This window comes from Lemur catta, chromosome 17, assembly GCF_020740605.2.
Source record: "Lemur catta isolate mLemCat1 chromosome 17, mLemCat1.pri, whole genome shotgun sequence".
Taxonomy (NCBI): Eukaryota; Metazoa; Chordata; class Mammalia; order Primates; family Lemuridae; genus Lemur; species Lemur catta.
In genome coordinates, this window is record NC_059144.1 from 11,321,555 (window position 1) to 11,335,565 (window position 14,011).

The 14,011-nt window shown below is 45.4% G+C and overlaps 1 protein-coding gene across 1 annotated transcript in view; it reads left to right on the forward strand.

Annotated features, from left to right (window-relative positions):
• CFAP61 (cilia and flagella associated protein 61) overlaps positions 1-14,011 on the forward strand; it is a 253,590-nt gene that overhangs the window by 109,489 nt on the left and 130,090 nt on the right. The gene's annotated exons all lie outside the window — the stretch shown is intronic.

Genomic DNA, 14,011 nt, shown 5'->3' on the forward strand with positions numbered 1-14,011 from the left:
GGGAGCAGGCTGCTTCTTAATTACCGGGAACCTGGTGCTCATACCCTTACAGGCGGCGCCCTGCAAGGGCTCGCCTGCAGCCCCTTCCCTCAAGTGGTTATTTGACTGCAAGCCTAACACAGCAGCCACAAGATCCCTCAGGGGGACACCACGGGGATGCCTCCCGTGCTGCCGTGTCCCCCCGGACAAATGGCCTAGAGTCACCCTCCCAGCATATTTTTGTTTTCTTTCCCCTTCCTCAAAAGCAGATTCCCCCTTTCAATCAATGTTTTGCTTTCAAGGCATTCAGTGGACAAACCCGACAGCGGAAACAGGGCTAGCTGCGGGCAGGATGTCTGGGTCCCAGTCCTAAGCTGGGTTGTTTAACTCCCCCCAGGAAGTCAGGGTGATTAACAGGAACATGTTAGCTGCCCTGGGGCAGCAGGAATTTCTGACCTTAAAAATGAATGGCCCCAGGACGCAGTTATTACCAGAAGAAGAACAGGGACTGAAATAGAACCTGGATTTCATCGTAAATGGAAATATCCCTGTATACGTACACACACCCATTTTCAGTAACTTAACTGGAAAACATAATTTTGTCACATTGACTGACATGTGGGCCTGTAATATTTGTATACACTTCCACTTAAGTAAGTTAAAAAAAATCCCTCAGTGGGCTAAAATTTGTCCTTCGTGAGAGAGAAAAAAGGAAAGTGTAAATTTAAACTCTCCAAACATTTAGCCAAAGAGTTACTCATCAGAACTGGAGATGGAGCTCAGCCCAACACCTCTGAGACTGGCCCAGCGATAGGGGCCGGAGCTCCTCGGCCAGACCCAGCCTGGAGGAGCCCCTTCCTATAACAGAGGCTGCTTCGAGTCCTACATTTAGCTTTACATTTGTAAAATTAAAAAAAAAAAAATTTTCTGATAAATTGTAAATTTCTATTCGAATAGAGACTGAAAACAAACAGCAATTCTTCCGCCCCCCCCCCCCCATCTCTTTATTAAGGAAAATGTCAAGCATATCCAAGGGCAGAGAGAATCATAGAAAGCTTCCCAATCTCTATGTGGCTCTTGCTTTCTTTTTTTTTTTTTATTAATGTACAATGCATCACAGACTGAGAGTTTTATAAAAAGTGAACTCCTGGAAAAAATGAGATTAAAAAGCAAAGACAGACAAAATTCAAGTCCAATTATTTTATTATTAGATTTAACAGATGTAGAATTATTCCATCAAATGGCTATAAAAGTGTCTGAATGCTTCTCTCAATTTCTATACTTACATCTTCACAGACCAGTAATAGTTCACATGCAGGCACCTTTCCCAGACCACACCTTGAGTACCACTGAAACGCCCATGTGCTCAGCACCCCGCTGCAACAATTTTCAACTCTTGGCCGCCTTTGAATCTTCTATACCTCCACCCACTTCCCCATCCCCCTCTATCATTTTGAAGCAAATCCCAGACATATGTCATTTCATCTGTGGGTCACAGGAACATTCTTAAGTAGCAGGATCCACAGCACCCTAGAGATGAGATGTGCCCGAGCCCACCTGGAGGACCTTTGAGATGGGCCACCAGGGGGTCTGTTTGCCCCTGGAAACCCTGGGGAAGTATTTCTTTGGAATGAGAGCCAACACCCACAAATTGGCCGCAACCATAGTGCCTTGGGGTCAAAGAGGGTGGCCACATGCTGTATCCATCACTGAAATAAGAGTCAAGTTGATCCCAGGAGAAGGGGCTGGAAATAAAAAGTACATGGATGCACCAGGCGCACTGCTTTGTAGCTTTTGTATCAGCTCAGGGTAAGGATGAGAAGTGTTGTCCTTTTGCATTCATGGTGGAGACACCTTCAGGCATGGATAGACCACAGGACTGGGCCAAGAGAAGCCCTTATGTATTAGAGGTGACCTGTGGCTCCTGTGCCCTCAGTGGTCCTCTGGTGGCGTGGGTGGCAAGGCTGGAGCTGGGGGCAGGAGTGCAGAGCTCACATGGATGTCAGGAGCAGTGTTTCTCTGAACACTCGGGAGCTCCTTCCCCACCGCCACCCTTGGGAATTTCCAGAGTTGGGTGACTTTGAGGTGAGCTGGAGCTCCAGGTAGAGAGAAAGCCGGAGAAAACATTTTGTTTCATCTAAAATCATCCTATCATGACTTCCCAGGTTTGTATGATTTGAAATCAGTGCTTATTTTTAATAACCATTTCCAAGGTCCTCTCTGTATGCTGTGCCTCCCCAGCCTCGAGCCCTGGCATAATTGGAGACATGGCAGGGATGGATTGTTTAAGCCCAGGGTCCAGGAAGACAACCACTTAACGAGTGGTAGGAAAATGGTAATGCTGATGCTTCTTGTCACCGCTACATGGTGCTGTCCTGTTTATTTCATTGGTGAATTCTGACTTTTCAGAAGCACTTTTACTGCCACTGGTTGTACTCAGTCTTGAGAAGGTTTTAGTGAAGATTTGGATTCAGTAAACAAACTTTAGTAAAAATTCTGGAAATCTTAAAAGTTCAATCAGAGGATTATTTATCAAGACCCTAATCTACATGGAATGAACCTGGATGTTCAAAAGTTAAAATGCTAAACTATATTATTTAAAATTATTTTTCTCTTTTTAATGTTTGGATAGCTTTAATGTTTTAGAGTGATTATCTCACACAAATTGAGCTAAGTAGAGTTATTTTAGGAGGAATTTCTATATATTCCTCAATACACTATTCTTACTATTTCTGCTAGAGAAATAGCCTCACAGCAGTTGAGGCTAAGCGGTTGTCATTACTAACTGAATTCCTCTTTTCCCTTTAAGTTCCCCGTCTCCCCACACTCCTGACCCCTCCCAGTGCATCAAGCTTTATATGGGACCCTCTGTTCCCTTACCGTATCCATATCATTTCTTTTGCTGGCTACTGGCCTTTCATACCTTTTATCCTGTTTTAAGCATGTTAGAGTGACTGTCCAGTCCCTAGCCTTCACCTAGGAAGCCAATCTTCACGGGAACAGATCACTCCAGGCATGAGTAATGGGATAGGAAATATTTCATCTCGGTGGGTTGCCAATTTGAATCTGGCACAAGGCAACAGTGATTGAAATTCATCGCTGCATGGCAGGGAAATATGCCCTCCCTCCCCACCCCAAGGCCCTCTTAGTTTCTGCCTGGGTCGGATGATAGGTGTCCCTGACATAGCACCTTCCCTGTCGTTTCTATTAATTGACAACAGGTCATTAAAAAGAACCTAGAAAACATAAATGATTTTCATCACTCATTTCAGAAGTAGGCCCCAGAGATTCTTAATGATATCTCCACAGTCAACCAGTATAAATTTGTGGATAAGAGAGGGGACTTTTTCCTGACCAAGACCATACTCCCCATGATGGACCTGGAAGATTCTTTTCTTAGCTTGAATGAGCCACCTTGGCCTGTGCATGTACAGTCTGAGAGTTGCTCTCATGGAAAATTTTTATTAAGTGAATCATCAGGGCCCACCTGCATGGGTACAGTGATCAGGGAAACACAAAAAATGTGGCTGAATCAACTGAGTGGTCATATTAATAAAAGACCGTGGAACAAGTTGGCCTACACTTACCTTGGGGGGTAGGGCTACACGCCAGCCTGTTCTTTCCTCCCTGCCCCTCACAGGGATTCAGTTTCACTGTGACTCACCCCTGCCTGCAAGGAGCTTGCAGTCTGGTTTCAGTGTTAACCAGGGGCGGAAGAGAACTTGCACTGGCCTCTGCGTAGCGAGAGCCCAGACTCTGGAGAAACAGCCACACTGGGATCAGACCAGTTTCTGCAGAATTCCTGGGCAGGGAATGTGTTTGTATCATAGGCACTGCTTCTTTTCCAAGGATGGGAGCTTAAATAACTAGTATTTGTCATGTTACACTACAGAATATCTGCTTTGAACTTAAACAGCCCCTACACTTGCTTCAATAGCAATAGATGCTCCTCGCCTTCCACTTCAGCCACCTCAGTCCTTCATCGGGGTTTATAATGTTCATAGAATTACACTGTGTACGCCTCTCTCTCTCTCTGCCTGTCTGTCTCTCTCTCTCCCCCTCTCCCCCTCCACCATCGCTCTCAAATTTTTTTCGGGACTGAATCAACCCTTCATCTTTCCTGAGAAATCACACTTCCAGAGTGATCAATGCCTGTTTTTTCTTTTTTTTCTGGTTGTTTATTAGTGATGTTCTGATTAAATCTGGACTAATGAATTCTTTGGAGGCCTCCATTTGGATTCTGTGCATTTGATTTCTCCACATTTTCCCTTTGTCCTTCTACAAAGAAAAATGACGGTTTATTTAACCCCTCCCCCTCAGAGCTAAGTGATGGCCCCGCTTTTCCCTGGTATGTGATCTCTCAGGAAGATGTCACTCACTGGCATTCAGTTACCCTTTGAATTGCCCCTTTTCATCTGGGCTGTTCTTCCCCAGTCCAGCCATAATTACCATCTGATGGACTGTTACTGGATACTGTTTCACTTGTGCATCTGCTGCCCTCGGAAATTGCATTATTCTCCCAGCACCTGCTAGATTTTCCCCAGCTTAATTGTTTCCCGGCCGCTTCCCTAAACTTGGTAACTTTCACTGCCAGTGGTTAGACTTCTCTTGATTCTATTTGTGGTTGGGATGTGTGGTGTGTTTTTAAATCAGCTATTTGGCCCCTCCTTGGCGGAGGTTTCTGAAAGCGCAGACCCGTGTTTTTCAGCATCATATTGCACTGATCATAATCCATGTGACCATGGGAGGAATATTTTCTTTAAATGAAATTAACCCACTTTAAATCACCACCATGAGTCAAGTTTACTTTTTCAAGCCAATTCTCAACTTGTGTTTATGCTACCTGTGGGAAATGCATTTGCTTCTATTTATAGTGAGCCCTTTTCTCTGAGATTCTTAGAATAATTTATGTAAATTCCTTTATAGGCTCATTTTTAAAATTCAGACCATAACCGAGTTCTATGGTCATTTCTTTCTTATTCTCTGAACACTATCTAGTTTCTTATAATAGGTGGTATATAAGTGTACATCAGAATGACTTATCAACCAGTGATTTATTCTCATTATTATCATAATTTGTCCCTCTTAGGAAGGTTACAAAGTAATAAAAACAACAACTGCTACCACTGCCATTACCAACATGTCCTGAGCTCTTGCTAAAGGCTTTCCATAGATTTTCTCATTTAATCCTTGCATCAGCAGTTATAAACAGTTCTGCGATTACCATCCTCAATGTACCTAAGGAAAATGGGCTTTCTGGGAGGGCAAGGAAATGACTTGTCCAGAGGTAAATTCATTGACAGAGCTTCAAACCCAGGGAGTTGGTTGCCCAAACTCCTACCTTTAACCGCTGCATATATATGAACTTTCTTACCTAAAAGGCTAAGGTACTTACATCATGACTCGTTATAGGAAAACCAAACCACAGATAAGGAATATGGCTTGACATAGATCTTTCTGAACCTCCTAGATCTTTGGCACCAGGTTCTTAACCCAAAGGTGACCCACATATAAATGGCTTTCCCCGAATGCAGTTTGAATCTTCCTCTTGGCTGCGTTATCTGCTCTTGGGTTTGATCTGGTACCAGCCTGACCCTGTCTGGGCTCCGCTGGGAAGGAGCAAATATATGGGTCCAAGTTAATGTGCCAGGGTCAGGTTTGGGACACCAGCTGACCCAAGCTGTCTGCGGTCCTCTCTCTGTTGTATCAGTCTGTTGTTACAAACCTTTTGGAATTATGTAGCAGCTGCTGGGAAAGGAGTAAAAATATTATGATCCTATGTGGAGCTTACCTTATAAATTTCAGTTCCATGTTGTATGTGGCTTCACAGTGTCCTTAGAAAGTGCTCAAGTCACTGCCCATCGAACGAGTGACTGAAGGTTTTTTGACAGGGAGAGAGTGGACAGGATGTGAGTTAGTGGCTTGATTGACAAATCCTGAAAATTGTTGAGAAATTGGGTTGTGATAGGGTGATAGCAAAATGAGGCCTCGAGGGTGTGGTAAGAGAAGAAATTGGGAAAAGTAACTTCGTAACATCTCAGTATTGCCGCGAATCAATCCTGCACCTTGTCGTCATTTTCTAGAACAGATGTTGTAGGACATTTCCAACCCCCTAATTTTAATAGCTTCATTGTGATATAAATCATATACCTTACCATTCACCCATTTAAATTGTTTAATTCAGTATGTTCACAGAGTTGTGCGACCATCACCCCTGTCTAATTTTAGAACATTTTTGTCACCCAAAAAAGAAACCTGTGCCCATCGGCAGTCACTCCCTCTTCCCCCAGCCTTAGGCAGCCACTAATCTTGCTATCTCCATGAACTTACCGATTCTGGACATTTCATACAAGTGGAATCATATAATATGTGGTATTTGTGACTGGCTTCTTTCACTTACCATGTTTTCAAAGTTCAGCCCTGTTATAGCACGTATCTGCACTTTATTCTTTTTCTTTGTCAAACATTCTATTGTATGAATAATACTACATTTTATTTTTCCATTCATCAGTTGATGGACATTTGAGTTCTTTCCACTGTTTAGCTGTTATGAATAATATTGCCATGAAAATTCACATGCAGGCTTTTGTGTGTATATATTTTTCCATTTCTCTTGGACGTATTTACCGAGGAGTGGATTGCTGGATCGTATGGTTACTCTATGTTTGATACCTTGAGGAACTAGCAAACTATTTTTTGAAGTGGCTGCACCATTTTGCATTCTTTCATTCTTAGACCAGATCCAGCAGTCTGGCTAGGAAAGGGCAAACGCTGGTCAACTGAAGGCCATTGAAGGGCAGCGTCCTTCACTGTTGTTTCACTTCCAGGAGCAGAGCTTTCCACCACTCCAAGAGAGCTTCATACACACTTTTGAGACTATACCGCTAACAAAAGCCTCAGTTCTTTTGAAAGCAAAGATTTTTCTAAAATAAAATCTCTCCCGTTCTTATCTTCTCTGCTTCATTCACCCTTTTGGACTCAGCAGCCTCTTATGGTCCTGCACAGACATTCAGGAGCGCCTAGGCAGCGAAGCAGATGCCTGTGCAAACACAGGAGTGAAATGGAGGACTTTCTGTTTTTTTAAGCCACCACATGTCCTTTGTTCAGTCCACCTTTGGTGATGTTATTGCCCTTAAAAAGAGCTGCCACTGCTCCCAGCAGAAAAGAAAAAAAATCCCGAGGCTCTCCTGGATACTGATGGAGTTCTTGCCATAACTCAGTAGGAGGAAAAAATATGCATTCTGTTCCCTGCAGAGCCAGGGTAATGAATGCCACCGAGGTCCAGAAGTGCCCAAGGAAGCGTCAGCTGCCTGCTGCAGAGCTCGGGAAGGCCTCAGCCGAGCAAGGCTCCTGGGTGGACCAGAGCTCCCGGGGCTGGAATTGGCCTTCGCAGCTAAGTGGCTTCTTCAGAATCCGCCTTCAGGGAGGAGAGGGATGGAAGCACCAACTCAAGGCTTTGCTTTGTGTATTTTAAAGTAGCTGGGGATATAAAATGACAAAGGGGACAATTAGAGCTGCAGATGCTGACTAGGAAGGCACACCTTTTCCCGTTGATTAAATATAAATATGTCATTACAAAAGCAGTACGTATTTTTGGTAGAAATTTTAGGAAAAAATAATAGAAAGAGAAAAATTGATAAAATCTGCAGTTCTCCTATCCATAGATTACCTTTGTTAATATTTTGGTGTTTTTACTTATAGACTATTTTCTGCGGGGGGAGAAAAACCCCACATAGGTACAATTAAATATGGGGTCATATGTACATGCACTTTGAAACAGGCCCCTTCCCTGAAGATGTTACAGATGTCTCTCTGTGTCACTAAGTGTTCTGAAGCGTGGTTCTCACGGCTGCGCAGTGTTCTGCTGGCCAGCAGTGAGTGCTTGCTTTGTGCCCGGATCTGCACTGCATGCCGTCATGGATCATGTTTCATTCTCACAGAGGTCTGGGTGTCTGTCACCTTCTCCGTTTTGCAGTGGGGGAAACTGAGGTTAGGAGGAGAGGTTTGGTAATGCAATTGAACATGAGGCCAGGAGACTCGTGGGAATAAGCATGAAGCCGCTCGATTGGTATCTCCCATCACCCTGTGCGTATGCTCTGTGTGACTGGGCTTTCTCCTGCACCCGGATGCAAAGGGGGCAAGTCCTGGGACTTTTCCGGGTCAATTCTAGTTAATTAAAGCTGTGTGAGTCACTTCAAATCATGATACATGATCTTAATTCCATAAAAAGTCCAATTATAATTGATGTAATCATTGAAACTCAATTTCCACCCAAAGGTTAGACTCCCTTGTCCCCCTGCGGAAGCCTGACACCTGCTGCACGTGGGAAGCCTACAGCCAGGGAAGGGGCCGGGGACGGTCTCTTCTCTCTTCCTACCGCCATGTGCCTTCTGCTTGTTAAGCATATATATAGCTAACTAGCATGTAGTGCTTCTTTTCTTTTCTTTTTTGTTAGCCTGTTAGTTTCTTATTGTTTAGCTGTGTTTGTGGTCATTCTGAAATCGGGGTCAGAGCAGGGAGGAACATTTGAGGGAGCAGGCAAGTCTGAACTCGACCGCTACCGTCCCTGCTGTCACAAGACGGCCTGTGATCTGTTGGCCGGATGCAGTGTTTGGCGTTTCTTCAGGGGTACCCATCCCTGGGGACCTCTCCCCAGCATGCCCATAACGCAGGCGATGCAGCCCTCCAGCGCTGACACCTGAGCCTTATTTGCCCCTCAAGATAGCCCTGTAGGAAGGGCCCAGGGGAACAGCTCATCCTCTGAGGGTTGGTGGACTCTGCCAGCGCAGGCCACTGCCCTTTGGCTCACCCAGCTGTGGCTGGGCTACCCACTGCACTCCTTAGATTTCTCAGGCAAGGGGCACACATGCATTGACTGTGTCCACTGACTGGAGGGGACTCATGTGAAGCTCTGGGAGGGCTCCCAACTATCGCTGTGACTTGAGGCAATGGCCAGGCACACCCCACCTCTGCTCTTAGGGGTGGGCTTCAGAGTACATCAACAGTCCTCCCTGAAGAAGTCTTCAGAAAATCTCTTATATCCATTCTTCTAACCCTTTTATGTCTTTATTGTGAATTAGGGTTTACAAGTCATTTAACCAGTACTTGCCCACTGACTTTGACATTTTGAGTAGAGGAGCTCCTTTGGAATGTAACATCTATTGTCTTCATGCTTCAAATGTCCTACTTGACATTAACTTGCCCGAGGCCACGCAGCTGCTAAGTCTGGCTTCCAGGCTCCGGGACCCATGATTCACCACTGTGGTTTGTAGCCAGTTCCCTCACGCTTAAGTTTTTATCCAAATCTTTATCATCATAAACAATGCCACTATGTCCGCCCTTATTATTTTTTAGCCCATCTGTGGTGATTTCCTCTGAATAAATTCCTAGGAATAGTATTGCCAGGTCAAAGGTATAGCTACTATCTTTTTAATCAAAGAGCATAAAGCTTTAGAATTTGAAATGAGAACTTGTCATTCCTGACTTTAAAAAGATTTCTCTTGGCAATATGTTGCTTTATCTCAGCAACATACAGAGTACAGAGGCACACAATGACACCTCCGTTTTAGCGTCAGAAGCAGATGTTTAAGACAGACAATCAGTTGCGCAAAATGCTAAGTCTTTTATTTTCTTATTTTTCTCTAACTCAGCTGAATCTCAGCTTTGAGCCTCATTCCCCCTGATGGGAGTAAAAGTAACCTCCATCAATTCCCGGTAAATTTAACTGTTTAATGTTTACATTGAGTGCATGTGGGTATTTTTCCTCTTATTTTATTTTAGGGGTGTAGGGAAGATATCTAAGTTCTCAGGAGCTTGTGGACATGGAATGTCTTGGCATCGCAGGAGACAGGGAGGGGCTGGGAGGGGAGTTGTCTGCTACTCGGGTAGTGCCTGTCCTCACCAGCACCTGAGGTGCCTTCCGTCTTCACAGCTTGAGGCTGTCTGGGTCTATGGGTTGTGTGACCTGCCTCATTTCCTTCCTTGCCCTGGGAGCTCCCTCCTCCCATCTCCACTGGACTCCTCTCAGGACACGGTGGCAGGGACGTCCTCCTGGGGCACAGTCTCCTCTACACTCACATTCTCCAAAATCTTTACCCCACTTTTTTGACCTTAACCAGAGGGAAGGAGAGGGCTGCATTGCATTCCTCTCTTTTTCTCTCTCTCCAACTTTCCTCCTTCTTTTGGTCTTTTTGGACAACAGGCTCTGCTGTCACCATGTGCTCTTCTGAAATCTGTCATTTGAGACATCAACTCTGACTTTCTATGCGCAACAGTCAGGCTTTTGAGACTCAAAAACCTTCTTGCAACCTATTATCTGCTTTGAAACAGAAAAGCACAGAACCGACCCATTTGTACTGCTGGGATGTGTCTGTCCAAAGGCCCAGGGTCCCCAGGCTGCTGCCTGAAGCATCAGGAAGAATTGTGAGTCAGCAGGGACTTGGCAGGAATAAAGTTCATCTGTTAACATAAAAATAGCACTCCACTACTGGTACAATGGTGGCAGCGATGTACCTATGGACTGCAGACCAAGACGGCACCTCATGGGGCTGGGGGACTCCCTCTGGCCCGCTGAAGAATTATAAAAACGTGACTCCATTCGTTACGAAGTGATTTGACATCAATAGATGTATGTCCTACAAAGTACATTATCTTAAGTCTAACTTTTAGATCTTTTCATTGAAGATTTTATATGTCATATCCTAATAATAAATTCTAGTTTCTAAAAAAACTTTCTTGGAAGATGCAAAAGGTCAGGAAAAACAACCCAGAACCTAGAGAGGCTTTATGTTCTAATTGAGCTCAGGTGGATTAAAAGCCTTCCACAATTTAGTAATTTTCCTAAAGCAGCCTGAGTTTCGTTATTATCATTATTTACACAGTCACCCAATCTGGAGGGGAAATGGCATTGGAGTTCATTAGAGGCAGAGGATTAAATGGGCCTTGGCAACTGCAGTACCTGCCTGTCTGGGGAGGTGTGATCCTCCCGCTCAGGGAGGCCCCCTGCGGCCTTGGCCGAGGGAGCACATTTGGGGGAGCATGGTTTGCTCCACCGGTGTGTCCTCCCACCACAGAAGTAGCTTGAAGCCTCCGTCCTCAGTTCACAAGCTGCTGGTGTTCTCTAGGACTGAGCCACCGTGAGTATCGAAACCTTATCCTGAATGTTGCTTCAAGACCATTGAGCTTAGTCAAGATTACTGATGTCATGATCTCCATAGTAACCAACTCAATAAACAAAAAGGATGACTTAAAAACAGGGGAAAAAATAGAATAAATAAGGTATGAAAATAGCATAGGAATCATAAAGGGTTTTTTATTGCTACTCATTTGAGATAGCAAACATGACTCAGCTATAGCACGCACAGGCATAAGCCATTCAGTGGGTCGAAACCCCTGGTAATAAACATAAATGACATACTATGCCATTGCTCCTACTTCTCATGCCATTCAGTCATGTCCCAGGTTTTGTTTGTTTTGTTTTTTCCTATAATTCAGTGGCTTGAAATTATCACCATGGCATTCATTGTGATTGTGGTTTTTATGGTAGTTTATGTACTTAACCAAAAGGAGCTGTGCTTCCAGGGACTGAGTCTCAGGCAGCACTTTCTGGTCACCAGAGGGAAGCTCCATTCACCAGAACTGTCCCCACTTTCACCAGCATTCCCTTATCCCCGGGACGGTGCTCCCATGGAACCAGAATTAATAGTGGATTTTAAAAATGGAACCAAGTATTATCTGTCACAAATTGCAATTGAGCAGGTCCCAAAGATGGTCTGATAGTGTCCCACAGAATTATATACCATAGGCAAGTATTTAATTTGTTTAGCAGATAGCATGATCCCACACCTTGGGTCTTTGGTCACTCTGTGTTGATAAGACTGGGGCTAGCGGCCCGCAGCCCACGTGACTCCTAACAGTTCACTGCTCCCAACACCCAGGAGAGAGCAGACGGAGGAAACAGCTCACAGGGCCCACGTTCTTAAAGGATCTCCAGGCCCCCTGGCCTGAGTAATCAAGTGCTTTTTATGAATACACACAACACACGCGCGCGCACACACACACACACACACACACACACACACAATCACCATCCAAATATGGATCCAGAGAAGAGCTCAGGTTCCACATTCCAGGCACCTCCCAGAGTGCAGAGGGGTGGGTGACAACAGCCTGATTCTGGACTTCCCCAGAGCCAAGTGGTGCACCACCAGAAGCCAGGTGGGTTTGTACCTCCCTGATCCTGCCTCTCTACCCCACCAGTCTGTTTTTTTAAGCATCTTGCTTTTGGCCACAACTGTGATACACACCACGCTTTGTACCCACTTTTCGAGTAAGACGGGAACTTCTGCCATCCTCCACCCCTACCTGCCTTAGGGAAGTCCCCTGTGTTGGTCACCCCATGCTCCTACCTGGACAGGCTCTTCTGCCTACACCCAAGGTCCAGGGCCTGTTCTGCATCACTAGTTTGGAAGCTTGCACGTGGACACTTCATTTATGTCATTCATTTGTTCAGTCAGTATTTTTATGTGCTGATCACGTAACAGGCCCTGTCCTATGCTCTGAGGGTACGGCCATAAAAACATGGACAAATCCCTGCCGCATGGTGCTTGCATTCTAGTGGGGGAAGCCGACAGTAAACAGACAAGGATGCGTGTCAAGTGGCAATGAGGGCCATCAAGAGGAGGGCCCGGGGAGGTGGGCATGGGGAGGGCAGGGCCCTCCCATAAGGGTCATTTAAGCAGATGCCTGACCCCGTGGGACAGAGGGGTGGTGTGCAGGCGGGATACCTGACCCCGTGGGACAGAGGGGTGGTGTGCAGGCGGGATACCTGACCCCGTGGGACAGAGGGGTGGTGTGCAGGCGGGATGCCTGACCCCGTGGGACAGAGGGGTGGTGTGCAGGCGGGATGTCTGACCCCGTGGGACAGAGGGGTGGTGTGCAGGCGGGATGCCTGACCCCGTGGGACAGAGGGGTGGTGTGCAGGCGGGATGCCTGACCCCGTGGGACAGAGGGGTGGTGTGCAGGCGGGATGCCTGACCCCGTGGGACAGAGGGGTGGTGTGCAGGCGGGATACCTGACCCCGTGGGACAGAGGGGTGGTGTGCAGGCGGGATGCCTGACCCCGTGGGACAGAGGGGTGGTGTGCAGGCGGGAAAAAGGAGCCGCCACTTCTTCCTTCAGGCCCCCCAGAAGCCGCGCCAGCCTGTGAGCCTGCCCCTCCCACAGCCATGCCGCCACACACGAGTGTTTTGACTTTTATTTCATAATTATTTTAAAAGAATTTCATGCAAGAAGCCCATCAGAGGCAATTAAAACATTTCAAATATGTTCTTAAATCCTCCCATTCTTTTTAATCTTCCACAGCTTGCTCAAAGTATAACTAGCACTAAGTGTGGTTTTTAACTCCCCTTGAAACTACAATTCCTAGTTTTGAAAAAAAGGGAAAAGGAAAAAAAAAAGCCAACCAGGGGGCTCAGATAAGAGCTAGAATGTCAGGTGTCCAAATGTTTGGAAAAGGTGAACTAGTTTACCTACATGGCAGTTGGCCTCCCAGGAATTCCCAGGGAGGACATTGTATCTATTTAAGAAAAAAATGACAAAGTAACTGCCATTTTGAAGGCTCTACTTGACAGATGTGTAGAGTATAGAAATCTATGTATTATTAAATAATTCTTTTTAATATGCTCAAGAATAAGCAATTTGTAAGCCTGTTTACGTTCTCACCATCTGGGTGCATTCTGTCACCCATCTGTTTCATGTAATTATGTAATTATCAATATAAGGAAAGAATAGGTGATATAATTAACAAGAAAAACTGATCCACACTGAAGAGTAAAAATGACATGCATCTGTTGAATGGCTTTTTGTTTCTCTCCCTTCATTGTTAAGTGTTTTTTTCACACTCTTCAGGAGAGCTGTTTTTGCAGTGCTGTGTGCAGTCTCTCTCTCCCTCTCTCTTGCTCTCTCTCTCTCTCTCTCACACACACATGCCCTCTTATGTGGAGACAGAGCATTTCATAAAGTATTATAAGAGC